Here is a 13,921-nt window from a genome sequence, read left to right on the forward strand (position 1 = left end):
GACTTTTTTGTGAGTCTTATTTTTTTAAGACACAGCAGGCAGCATGCCAGCCTCATGGTCAGGTGCAGTAATCCAATGAGTGTATAATTTTCAATTGCACACTCACAAATTAAACTGCAGCTGCTGTCCACAGTTAACCTGATCTGCTCACTGAGACATCATTAGGGAAAATCAATTAATTTTTCCATTCTCCCAAACAGTGCTGAAGTTGAATAGGAGGAGAAGGAAGAGAAAAGGGGGAAAAAAAGGACTTCTGTGTCTATTGTGTTGGAAAGATAAAACCAACGGTATTGAGTAGCCAGGTTAATGCAGGTCAGTTACAGCTAGAAAGAAAGGAGATACAAGTAGTTTGTATTACATTTTATATATGAAAATGAGAGCTGGTCAACCATGAAACAAACCTGCTTGGTACTCAAGCACGACTTCCTTACTTTTTTCACCAGATACTTTTTCCATGTACTTCTGTTTTATAATCCTGGGTTGAGATTAGTTAAAGGTGAATAGAAAATGTTATTTTAAAAACCAGAGGAAAGCGTGCCCTGAAAAACTTGACACTGGCTTCTAACTCCTGAAGGGTCAGGGATTTATTATAATTCATTAAAAATTAGCTGTAAAGTAAGTCTTTGGAAAACGGAATATGTTACAGTAAGAATTTTTTCTTTATTTAGATCAAGAGCCAGACATGGAAAAAAACAAAGATGATACTTAATTGAAACTCATTGCATGGGGCAAAAGATAGACCTCTGAAGAAAAATCCATTAGGATGGCTTTTATGAAATGAAATAGAGCTCAGTGCATTCCAGGTTTTAATGGAAATTTAAAAAATATCATTTTTTAAGGATGGACATTTCAATTTGAGTATATTAATCAATTTTTAGAAATGCTGTAGTTGATGTTCACTACAAAACACTTTTATTTGGTTAAGAAGATTAAATGATCAACTCAAAACACTATTTTTGCAAATTCTTGCTTGAAGACGGGCATGTCCTGATGATAATCTGAAATGAATCATCAAGAACTGAGCTGGCCAGAGAGAATTAATCCTATTCAAACATCCATACTGAAACTTTAATGAACTAAGTGTTTGTTATAATTATATTTTCTTATGGAAATGCTAGCTAAAAGCAAAATAAACCCAAATCATTTTAGGAGAAAATAACCTTAATACCTATAATTTTTCTAAAAATGTTGTATTAGAACTTGAATTAATTAGATGCTATTATGTACTAAATTTTTTATATAGACAGGATAAACAAATGTCTTTTAACTGGAACACAAGTATTCATGAAACATTTCAAGCATCAATTCATGCATTTACAGAATTCTCAGACCACTGGTAAAATACCATTCACAGACAACTGAACTTTTTTTTTTTTTTTTTTTTTTTTTTTTAAATTGAGTGGTAGGATAAGAAAATTGGAAAGATTTCTGAGTGTGGTGTAGATGATGCAACGGGAACGCGTGATCTCAGAGGGCTATGAGCAGCTCGCTTTGTGATGGTGAGACTGCTCTTAGGTTGTACAAAAGCAAGAGAAAATTAATCACGGTAATTGAGCGGCATCTCCAGTACTGTCAGCAGCTAGCAATGTCGGCAGACCCTGTAAGCAGGTGTCCTGCTCATGGGAATTTTATCTGCAGAAACGTAATCGAGCTGAGAGAAGAGTTTGGGCTTTTTTAGAAAATGAAAATAAAGAAAATTCAGGGGCATGGGGAGAAGGAGAAGACACACAGGCTATGTGGGTCAATCATAATTATTTTCTGAGGCAGTTTTTTAGCAGCTCATAGGCAATGCTGAGGCTGTGCCTTCCTTCCTTCAAAGAGGAGGATGAGCTGCAGGAGCCAGAGGGAAGGGAGGGAAACGCTGCAAAACCTGTACTCAAAAGCCACAGCAAATGGGTATATATTATGCCTTTCCTACTTTGCACTATGTTTTCTTTTTTGAATCATAAGTAAAACTTACCAAAAGATTTCAAAGTGCAAAATTTATGATGAGAAGGATCAGACTGGGGTGTGGGAAGTTCCTCCTTCTGCCCCCATTCTCCTTCAAATCCAAACAAATGCACACCCCCACGTTTTGGGCAGAGATACCAGCAGGTACAAACCATACACTTAGTCAGAGATCATTATCAACCCTACCAGATGCCATAATACACCTGAGCGATCACATCACTAAGTAATTAACTAAGTAATCAATCAATTAATTATAAGGGAAAGTTACTCTTGTAACACAAATCAGTTTAGGAGCTCTGGTTTCAGAAATAAAGTATTTACTAAAAGAACTAAAGAAACAGAGCCACCATTGTTTGCACGAGAGATTCTCTTATTCTTAATTAACTTTTCTGAGTGTAGGTAGCACTCAAATGACCAAAGACTAAATCATCAGCTGGTGTGAATGAGCATAGCACTGGTAAAGTTGAGGAGCAGTGCTCCTTATGACAGTTGACAGCCTGGGTCTGGTTTTCAGCTTTTAGCAGAATTATCCCAGAGCAGGCAAAATTTTCTCTACTTTTTTTTTTTTTTGCTAAAAAGATATTAAAACAGACTTTTCTTTCCCACTACAATTTTTATGAATCGCTGGTTCTGCTGGGACCTGAGCATCACTGAGCTTGACTGCACTCCATGAGGAGTGAGATGCATTTTAATGGAGCAGTACTTCCAGAAACTGTGATATTTCGGAGAAAAGACCCATTGACTAATTGTCCTGGGTCTAAACTAAACCACAAGTTGGTTCAGAAAATGTTTTTGCTTTGCAGAAGACTCCGTCATGGCTCCCATTTTGTAGCTTAACAGTGCCCAGGATTTAGTTACCCAGAGAGCTGCTCCCTAGGACTACTAGCAAAGACCCTGTTTTCCTTCTGCACAGACTGAAAAGTGTTACCCACAAAGAGGAATATGAACAAGCACAGAAAAGAGGATAATTTGTGTCAGGTCATTTAGGACAAACCTACGGGTTTGTTTTCTGGATCTGAACTTGACTTCTACCATTGCTGAAATAAGTAATGACTTTTGTTTTCTGGATCTGAACTTGACTTTTACCATTACTGAAATAAGTAATGACTTTTTTTTTTTTTTTTTTAATCTAGTGATCATTTATAAACTGGGTGACATATCTTTTGCTTATCTTTTTCTACCTGAAGTATAAGCTTTGGGGAGATGTACAATGTTTTGCTGAATATTCAGAGATGCTAGCTGTGATCTGTATTTATTACAATAAAAATTAAAAGAAGAAATCATACTACCTAATTCTACCCTGCAGTAGTTACACCTGTAAGCACCAAGCCATCCTGTGTGGGTTATTCTGGAGAGGTGCACCATGCACGCAGAAAATCTCTTGCAGATGGCTTGAAGGACCAAAACATTCTGGAATTTTGGGCTGAATTCTTGTACTTTTGTACCTGGGGAGAAGGGCAAAAGACTGTGTTTATAGTCCGAAGTTTTTGACATCAGTCCAAAGCCATCAACACTGCTGCCTGCTGTCAATATTGCTAAACACTGGGAAGAACCAACCAAGATTTATGCTACTAGCATATATTTTAACAGAGCTCTACTTAAAATAATTTTCCTTGCTTTTTCCCCTGATAGGGTTGCACCTAAATCAACACAGATTCAACGTGGATAGCATAAATCTGTGCTCTAGGTAGCCAAGGTGGTGTCACTACTCCCCAAAATATTTATTTGCTAATGCTACAGTGAAGCTGTAACTAGGATGTGAATTTGCATAGCGTGCCTGCTTTTCTTTGCCTGCCTACGTGCCCATTTGCTCTTAGAAAAGATTGAGGAACCTGGGATATGAGTTATGTTATTGTATGCAAAAGACAACTCATATATTTGGTTCCCTTGAATATAATTAATAAAATAAATGCAAATACATATGAAACAGCACGCATGAATTTCTATTGAAGAATTGAAAATGACATTTTTCTGGGAAGGTAGAATAGAAGGGTTTGGATGATTTGCTTCCTAAAACCCGTAATGGAGAGAGGAAACAAATTTTCAATGAATTCTTGAAGCCTGATGTAAAGCTGCTACTTTTCATATTGACATTATTGTTTTGTCTTAGACAACAGGAGAGTGGGGTTCCTGATTGCACTGTTACCACAGCTCTGTGAGCACAGAGATACCTCCCTGTATTGCTTAGATAGAAAGGTGTTCATTAACTGTTCATTCAATTAAATGAAACACACATCTGGGAACATCTAACACACTGCTAAGAGTAGACTGTAAATAAATTATAGTCTTTGCTAGTATCATAGTTCATGCTGGAAAAGGGCTTGGACTAGAAAATATTAGCATTAAATAATCTTTTTCTTTAATAAAGTAGTGCTAAATCATTACTAAAGCTAATATTTGTACACTGAGTTTTAATGCATCATTCTTACGGACGTGTCCAAGAGCTGGCTCCCCCCTCAGTTCCCCAAGCTGGAGTCTGACATGTCAGTAGATGCCGTCTCCAGCACAGGGTGTTTGGGGACTTGAGAGTTCCCTCAGCTTTCAGTAAACTAACAGCAAGCTAAAATATGTTTGATATGTGTCCAGCAGTGTAGCGTGCTTTGCAAAATACAACCCTAAGGTCTCTCACTTCAGGGGCGTGCAGAAAAAGGCGTGAGAGAGAATATTTTTTTTAATTTCCGTTTCAAAAAAAACCAGCACTACCATTTTCTAAATGCAACTTTCATATATATATATATCTATGTGCATCACGTGCATGTGAAAACACGCTGCCACACAAATGGCAAAAGGCACAGATCTCAAGCCCCTGCCCCAAAGTCTCACAGTATTAAAACTGATCAACTTTATTTTTTCCCTTTTTTCTTTTTTTTTAAATGGGAAAATGGGTGAATGGTTTTAGCTTGAGGGGGAAAAAAAATAGAAAAATTTTCTAAAACCTACACTCTGGCACATACAATTCAGTTCAAACAATTAACATTTTTCAATGTTCCATGTAACCCAAACCAAGAATTTATAAAAGGAAAATGAGGACAATGCTAACAATAGCACTATCAGGGCATTTGTAAAGTGAATTTATTATCCTTACTATCAACCAAATGGAACGCTGAGAGACAGACTGGGAAATTTTTGATTAATTTATAGGTGCACAACTTAATTTTAGGTGCCTACAATTGTGTAGAAATGCTTCTTGAAATTGCATCAGTCAGAATAAATCCTATTTATTGGTGTTTTCAGGTTGCCATATGAAAGCAGAGTTGAACATCATAGATTTCCTGGCAACTGATGGACTTGGGCAATCAAATCCTTTTGGCAAATTAAGAGTAGAATCTGAAGAAATGCCTGATTTCTTAAACACTCTTGCATAACTGGAGGATCGTACATTGGGTGTGTCTTTCCAGCTCCTGTGATTCACGTATAATACAGCCATACCCTTCAGAGCATTACATGCCAGATTTCATGTTTTCATGCCATGTTGGAATGGATGCTGGGAATTCTACACTTGCTCCATTTTGCAACGAGAATACTTCAATTTAATGACCAGTGACAACTCCCATGTGAACAGAACAGATAGGAGAAAGGAAAGCAAAGGAGAAAAAGGGAACTTAATATAATTTCTGGGCTATAAAAATACATCTATGAGAGTTGAGGCCCTAAATGGAGCTTCCTTTATAGGACATCTATGTAGGCATCTGTGTGACATAATATTAAACATGTGAGTTGACCATTGTGTCTAAGATGGTCTCCCAGGGTATATCTGGAATGAACTGGGCGAGAAAGGGATGATTCTATCAGGTTGGTGGTACAAATCACTCTCTGAAGATGCCTTTTACCTCTCGAGTGACCAAAGAGGCTGCCTGGATGTTTAGCTTAGACCAAATTCCCAACTTCTAGATTGTAAGGTAAAGGGAGAAGAACATTGCCCTGTATTCTGCAGCGCTCCACAGGCTTGGTTTAAGGTAGATCAGAGTACGATTCTTTCATAAGAAGAATATTCAGCAGGCTACATGTCATCATTTTGGCTATCTTCCTCCTAGTAATCATTCATCATGAGGATGATGAGGCTGGTGTCGCAGCTCCCTGGGGTCATGAGGAAGGTGCTTTTTGAAGTAGGCAACCCTGCAATAATTTCAAATCAGGGGCTTAGCAGATTGAAGGAAACAATGAAGGTCTAATTCCCTTTCCAAGAACAGGCTACAGGGAAAAGATTTTATAAACGTCACTAGTTCTTTTCTGTGATGGAAGAGGAGCCTTAATTCCTCAAATATGCCAAGATTATGTTTATACTGAACAATGCTTTAAGTTTCCTAGGAAACATGAATATTTTCTTCCTTCGGAACAAGAAATTTAGGCTAACACTTTGTTTTGAGATGGTAGAATTGTGTCCTATTGACCAAATGGGCAACCCACATTCAGACCAAGAAGGAAAATTGAAGCAGAGGAGCACTGGCGTTACATAGAGAGATGCAGGAGCTGGTCTGGTAGAACAGCTAGATGGGAACGTGAAAAATGGTGTTAGATGAATAAAGACTGTTCTCCAGGGAGTGGGTAGAGTAGCACTGGTCTGGCATTAAGTGACTAACAGTGCAAAAAACCTCAGGCAAAAATCAGCCATTCTACACCCAAACTCCTAAGCAGGAGATGGACGGCCCAGAAAGGTGTAGACAGAAATAAAATATCCCATGGAGGGAGTGAAACAGGGGCAGAAAATTCACTCCTTCTGCATCTCCTTTGAGCCGGTTGGGTTTTGTGCACCTGTGGCTTATCAGCAGGGCATTTGCATTTTGCAAAGCTGGCTCAGGCTTTGTTTCCATGAGAGCTTGCTGGAGGTTTTACAGAGCCCTGGAGTATGTGTGCTTGTAATCGTGTGTTTGACTGTATGCTTGACTGCTAGCACTGGTGCGTTTTCACACTTCCAACAGGAAAACTCATCTGTACAGACCTGATCAGTGACAAACATGTTCTTCTGACAGTAGTAAAAAATGCCTATTTAGATTGCTTTACATGGAGATGAGCAAAAGTATACAAAGACAGATGTCAGTTATTTAATTGGCTTAGCCTTTTGTTCTCTGCTGAGTCAGACAAAAAGCTCAGAAATCTGTCATTATGCAGCTTTTCTTATCTATGAAGTCTGAATCTATTATACTGAGGTAGCACGTTTTTAATCCACTCTGCTGGGTATGACCTCATGGCTGTGAGATTGCATTGTCATATATAAACACTTAATTGTGTGGGCTTCACGTGGACACTGGGGGATTAAATATGATGGATTTGAACGTGAGATAGCTAGATGCAGGCTATTGGCCTCATATTTTGCTTTGTTTCTAGGGACAAGACACTTAATACAATATGTGTGTGGCACCAAGCAGCTCCCATTTTATCTAGGACTGAACCTAATCCTTACAGAGGCAATGGATTTCTTCACAGTTTGTTGCTGCTATAACAAGAATATAAAGTTTGCAGAGGCGCAACAGTTTGCAGTTCAGACCTACTTTTCTCAACTGATCAGTTATGATGAATAAACTAAGCTTAGCTTTGTTAGTCTTTCCCCTAAAAGATATGTTTCTGAAATTCCCTTCTTTTTTAAACTTTACTGAAAGGGGGTAAGGGTTGATACAGCTGAAATGACACTATGGTGACATAACAAAGAACAGTAAAGGTCAGACCAGATTAATTTGTTACAGGATCAGCTGGAAAATATTAAACCTCTTAACTGTAATCCTTTGATAACCAGTTCTATAATGTAATCATCAGTGTACATCCAATAATACACATGTTAATTACTGCAGAATTATATTTTTCATTTTTAATCAAAAGACAAATTTTAAAGGATGCCTCCACCATCACCACCACCCCCAACAGCTAGAATAACTCATTTCAAATAAAAAAAGACTATTTTTATGAGGTAACTGGGGAAAAGTCAGCCTGGAAAATATCCTTACGAAGGAAGCATCTGTCACAAGTCAAAATGTTATCACTGGTCCCTGGGGAGATCCAGCCTAGGTACAAACAGAAGTGAAATACTCAGTGCTGAGTTTTGACAGGCGAAGTGTGGATTTTGTGGACCGCAGAGTGTGTTATTAAGCTGGGTCTGAGCAATTCACACACACCTCCAACCTTGGGCTAGCATACGAAACCCTTGAAAATCCAAGTTTGGAGGAGAAGGAGGAGTTTTTTTTCATGCACAGATAATTTAATATTCATGGAGAGGGGACAGCTGCTTTGCATGAGATCCACAGGAGCACTTTCTCACGAAGCTAAGAGCCATGTCCCAGATCTCCCACTACCCCTCCTGCCTGCAGCTCGGCAAAGCCCACCCTCTGCAACCCCCTTGAGCCTGTCGGAGGGAGAGCCAGAGCCTTGTGCCAACTGTGCAGTAGTTCATCTGCTGTGTGAATAAATGCGTGGAAAACATCAGGCTGCGACCCACACATTTCTGTAACTGTTCCGGAAATAATTAACCACCCTCTAGAAGCAAGAGCTCTTGTGGGTGTGCTGCACAGCTTGTGTGCGCCCATGTCTTCCAGAAAGGTGAAAAAATACTCCAAGTCTCAAAAATTAGGAAAAAATATGTCTGTGAATCGATCGCGACTTCTCTCTGAGCCAAAACGTGTTTACGCTGAAACGTTGACTTTACTGAGGGCGGTGAAGTGCTGAACTGTTTTGAAGTCTGTCCACTTCCTTGATGACTAGATAGGAATTTTGAGGTGTAATTTTAAGCATTCACAGTGTAACAGTTGTTAAAGTCTTAGTAAACAAATTGGTAAACGCCTCCCTCCTTATTCCAAAAGAGCAAAGAACAAGCTGGGCTGAATTTGGATGGTATGGTCCAACTTTTAACAGAAAGGGCAAACACTGTTTTCCTTAAAGTAGCTTGTAAAGTCTTAAAGTCCTTGGGAAAAATACTATCCCATGGGTACTCTGAGAAAGAGTATTTATACATGACTTCAGTTCCAAATGCGCTGTAAAAGTCTGAATGTACCCAATTATAATAACGTCCTTTTTGATCCTAACAATATCATCGTTTCACAGTATAATTTCAGATTTCCATAACTCACTCTTTGCTTTCAACATCCTTTCCAGTGAAATTTGCTAATCGGACATGGAGGTGGATGGACAAGTTCAACAACAATTGCTGGGCCGAGGTTTAACGTTCCTCCAGAACAAAATAACCACTTACATTTCTTAAGATGAATGTTTGAAGATAATCCAGCAGCACACTTCTCTGGCATCCAGCTGTGCCATGCAGCTTTCTGAATGGCTGCAGTATTTCTGGGAGGATGTCAGGTGTTGGGAAACCAGGGTTCAGCTCATTGCACCAACCTTCCTCCAAGAGCTCAGCTGAGTTGCCTGAAGTATCTGTGGTGGCAAATAATGTGCTTGTGGTGAAAGAACTGAGTCAGGGGTGAAAATGAGTTTGGGAGGTCTCTCCAAATTGACTTGCAGTTTCTGGTGTACTTAATTCTCAGGCCCTTCCTCCTTATGCAAATACTATATCCCAAACAAAACGCTTCCATCAAAATCAAAATCACTTGGACAAACCCATGAAGAAGCAGCGCATACACTTTCCACTGATAACTGATCCCAATATGTTATTGTCCTTAGAAAAAAAGAAAAAGAAAGGAAAGTTGACCTCAGGGTCAATTCTTGCTGTGGATTGTGCCGTAATGCAATAGTACTTATAAATCTTTAATTGCAGTTGGTTTGCTATAAATGCTTAATGAAAACATGATGTCCAAATGGCTGTTGCAGGGTATTAGTGACTAGGCAGAGTTACAAAGCTGCAGTGCTGTAAGTAACCTAGCAATGGGCAGAAGCTACAAAGGATTCACATTTATTTCTCTTGCATCTGTTCTAAAAATGTGCCAGGGATAACAGGGCGTGTGATTTGTGGATGTGTGTGTGTGTGCGCGTGCGTGGATACGTGCGTGTGCATGGAATTACATAGCAATAGTTCGATCAGCTTGCCTGGGAAATTTTAGTTTGCGTGGGAAAGCAATTACATCACTTGAAATCGCTTTTAATTAAACCTTTAAAGGTTGGTTTAGTCAAAGAAATGCTCAGAGCTCACAACTCATTCCTCTGCAGAGCACTTGCTCTGGTGACTTCATCGGTGCCTTCTACAGGGAGCTGAGCTGAAGGGGGAGGATGGAAGGGGAGAGGTGGGGCTCTCGTTAGCACCCCCAGCCCCGTGCTCGCTCACTGCCAAACGCCGGCGAGCTGCCACACGATTCTCCAGCCTCTCCATCTGCAGGGCAGGCACATACAACCCTGGAATCTCACCCTTTACAGCAAAGGCTTTTATGATTCACTTGCTCCTTTCCTTATCCTGCTTTTCCTTGGAAGCAAAAGAGATGGGTGGAGAGAGAAGGGAGAGGAGAGGACCCCAGCAGGTATAATGCATCCTTTTGGGCCAGAGTTGACTCCTGGATGCAGATCAATTAAAAAGAGACTTCACATAATGTTGTTGTTTTGGTTTTGTTTTTTTTTTTTTCCTGTCAAAGAAGGGAAGGGAAAGCAGCACCAGACAAGCTTATGGCTGTTCTCACTCATGTGGCTTCCTGAAGCTTTTACTCTGCACCATTTACCCTGCATAAATCAATTGCCAGAATATTAGTGCTTTGCTTCCTTGTTTACTCTGAGAGATTATGTCCCATTAGCAGATTTGTCTTGTAATTGAACTGAAGTGTAAAATGCCAATGTCCTGACAACCTGAATGGACAGGATTAACTGCTGCAGACATTTCTGTCCTCTTTTGAAACATTTTGATTGAGCATAATTAATCCAACTGAACTGATAGGATGATGGATGCTTCCAGCCACAGCGGTTTGCAAAGTGAAGCAAGGCTGGATGTATATATCATAGCAAGATAAAGAGGTAATGACAGACAATGGCTTCTGGTTTTACAGTGGGTTTTTTTGCTCCGTATGACAACATCTCAGTGGCAAAGCACAAACCTCACTTAGTGCCCAATTTCAGAAGTACGTACTTGTGTAAATTCATTTTTGGAGCACCTTGAAAGCACATTTAACTTTGATTATCTGCCTAATTGTCAGTTTGGTGTCAGAGTCTGATCACCTTCAGCAGTGGCAGCGTGTGGGCTGCCGCTGACCTGAACACAAGCATTATCAAGTCAGAGTTTTTACCATTGAGGCTGTTCCAGGCACATCCTCTCTTCAGGGTCCCAGCACACCATTGAGCTGCAGGAAAAACCTTCAGAAGAGACAAGACAGTCTTTCGTATGTTGCATTAATCCAGAAGCAAAAGGGTTTTCTGTCCTAGACTGGATTCTTGAGTCTGCAAAGTAGATGAAGCTGCCATGCTTAGAGGCAAACTCTGAAGTTTTATATGGCAAGTTAAGCACTGACCGTTGTCATTTAACAGCAACAAAGCTCATTCAGATGATTTGCATGCACAGTCCTATCACCTGAAGAACACAGAATGAACCCAAAAGAGGAATCACCATTATCAGGGTTGTCTGACAGTTGCACGACAAACTCAGGGTTCCTGTTCTCCTCCTGTCTGGACTGGTCTTTGCCATTGCTGTTTACTTACTATTTTTATAATGTCGTCCGCCACATCTGCTCTGAAGGCTCAGGGCCAAAGCAGTGACTGAGGGCTGAAGTGGAGTGTTTATTATTCGTGGGATAATGAAAAAGGAGACACCAGTCTAGCAGGTACCAAGACGCAGGGTTAGAATGTGAGAAATGTCCTGGCTTTGCAGTTAGCCCAAGTTATTTTGATGTCTTCACTTTTTTCTGCTGTTGCTTTTAACCCTTTTCTATAAACAAAGATGAAAGATTTTAAGAAAAAAGGACAAATAGATGCTTTGCAATTCTTCAGGGCACAGCCTTCAAGTTCAGTTCACAGAAGCAGCATTGTTCTAGTTTACCAGAAATATTTGAGTTTCTTGTCCCTGACCAAAATTAAGTTAGAAATCTTGTAAAAAACGGTATTATTGTGGTTAGTTCCTCTAACTGATCCTGGAATTACAGAAGCATGAAACAATGAGTAAAAGGAAAAAAATCAGAAGATATGTGTCGCCACGTGCCTTTATTTTCAGTTACTATGAAGAGATCATTTACTGTCTCTTTCACGTGTGAAAACAACACCTACAGCTTGACTCAACTTCTGGGGCTTCTCCAAACTCTTGCACATCACACACATCTCGCACTAGAAATCAAGAAGCAAAATTAAATTATGCCTAAGGAGATGAAAGAGGTTGCTCGGGTTGGATTTCGAGCACAGCACCGCAGCCCTCTGCTTGTTAGACTGGAAGGTCAGCAAGTGTATCGCTTGAGGAGTCATATTCTGCTTTATTATATAACTCATATCTCCGGAATTAAAGCTTAATTCCAAACTGTGTCTTGGAGAACAAACCAGAAAGGACTTGCTTACATTATCAGTAACACAACCACCCTGTTTTCTAATGGAAGAGTAACATAAGCATAAGCAACAGAGATGTTTTTTAATCTGAGCCACCATGTAAGGGAAATGAAGCTGCTAGTTCTCCTTTGCTGCAAGACTACAGCAGCTGTCCAGAAAATAAAGGTTCTTGCCAGCGCTTTGATGAAACACACAGAGTTTTGTATGGCATCGGGTGCCAAACATGCTGCTGATAGAAGGAATAAATCCACATCCAAAACCTAAAAATAATATTGGGATTGTTTTAAATTAAGGTTACGGAATATGGATTTAATTAGACCCTGCATGGATTCTGAATAGCAATTATTACATATTTGTTCAGGTTTAAGTATTTTTATAGGATTTTTTTTCTAATCCTGTTAGAATATTTTTCCTATGGGATGGGGATCATCTTTGTGAGAGGAAGAATGGTCTTGTGGTTAAGGCTGGCCTGAGACTTAGGAGATCTGGGTTCGATTGCTGGCTCTGCCATAGACACCCTGTGTGAGCTTGGGCAAGTCATTTAACAGCCAGCTTTTTTTTCTTAAAATAAAAGTCCAAGGCCCATTTAAGCATCTAAAAGATGCGGCTGCCGAGAACTGCTGAGTGCTCAGCATTAAAAAGAAGAAAAAATAAAAAGAAGAAGAAAGCTGGCTGCCTATCTAAGAGTTGTCCTCTTTTGGTCCCTTCAGTGCATGCTGAGAATTTCTGAAAATCTGTCCCTTCGTGTCTCTATTCTTCATCTGTGGAGCAGAAATTGTAACACTCCTCTAGCACACAGGGATTCTGGAAGTGCTAGCAAAGCTGCAAACAGGGTGTAAGATTGGGATGAAGTTAAAATGATTTTACTTTGGCTTTTATGCCAGCAGTGGGTGAAAATATGAGAAATGTCATTGCTTCTCGCCAAACTGGTTAGCCTACTGCTGCAAGCAACCCATGAAAAGGAGGTGGTGGGGGGATAGTCTTCCTGGCGTGAACACATCGTCTGGGTTTGAACTCAACAGACTGGTGGCACGAGTTTTGGGAGTCATGTGCATTTGTTTATTGCTCCCTCCAGCAGCCCAACTTTCAAACTAATCATTCAAAATGTTGACTGATTCTGGCCCTGGTTTGAACCAAAGGACAACTGCGGGCGATGTCAGGAGCTCAGAAGGAGCCCACAAGCCTTCAGGACCTGTGTGGGGTTGGGCAAGGTTTGCACTCGCAGCTCAGCAGCATTTCATGCAGCATTTCCCAACACGGCTGCTGTGCCTGCCACCACTTCTGGCTGCCAAACCAACACATGCTCTTCAGAGTCTTGTCCTGATTGCTTCCCCAGCTCCATATATGACTGGTGAGCCAAAAATTTCAGTTGCGACATCAACAGTTCTTCAATATACATTTGCAGTTTGGCACCAGTTGGTTGTAGTGTGATAGAGGGAACTCAGAAAAGCTGATGAAACTCAGACACACAAGTATTTGTTTAGTTATTTAGGACAAGAGAAAACAGAAAAGATTGCCATATGAAACTTTTTAGAACAGGTTACAAAAAATTGCTGATTAAACATGTTTTTACTGTGACAATCTGTTT

The sequence above is a fragment of the Strix aluco genome, chromosome 21 (genome assembly GCF_031877795.1).
Source record: "Strix aluco isolate bStrAlu1 chromosome 21, bStrAlu1.hap1, whole genome shotgun sequence".
Classification (NCBI taxonomy): domain Eukaryota; kingdom Metazoa; phylum Chordata; class Aves; order Strigiformes; family Strigidae; genus Strix; species Strix aluco.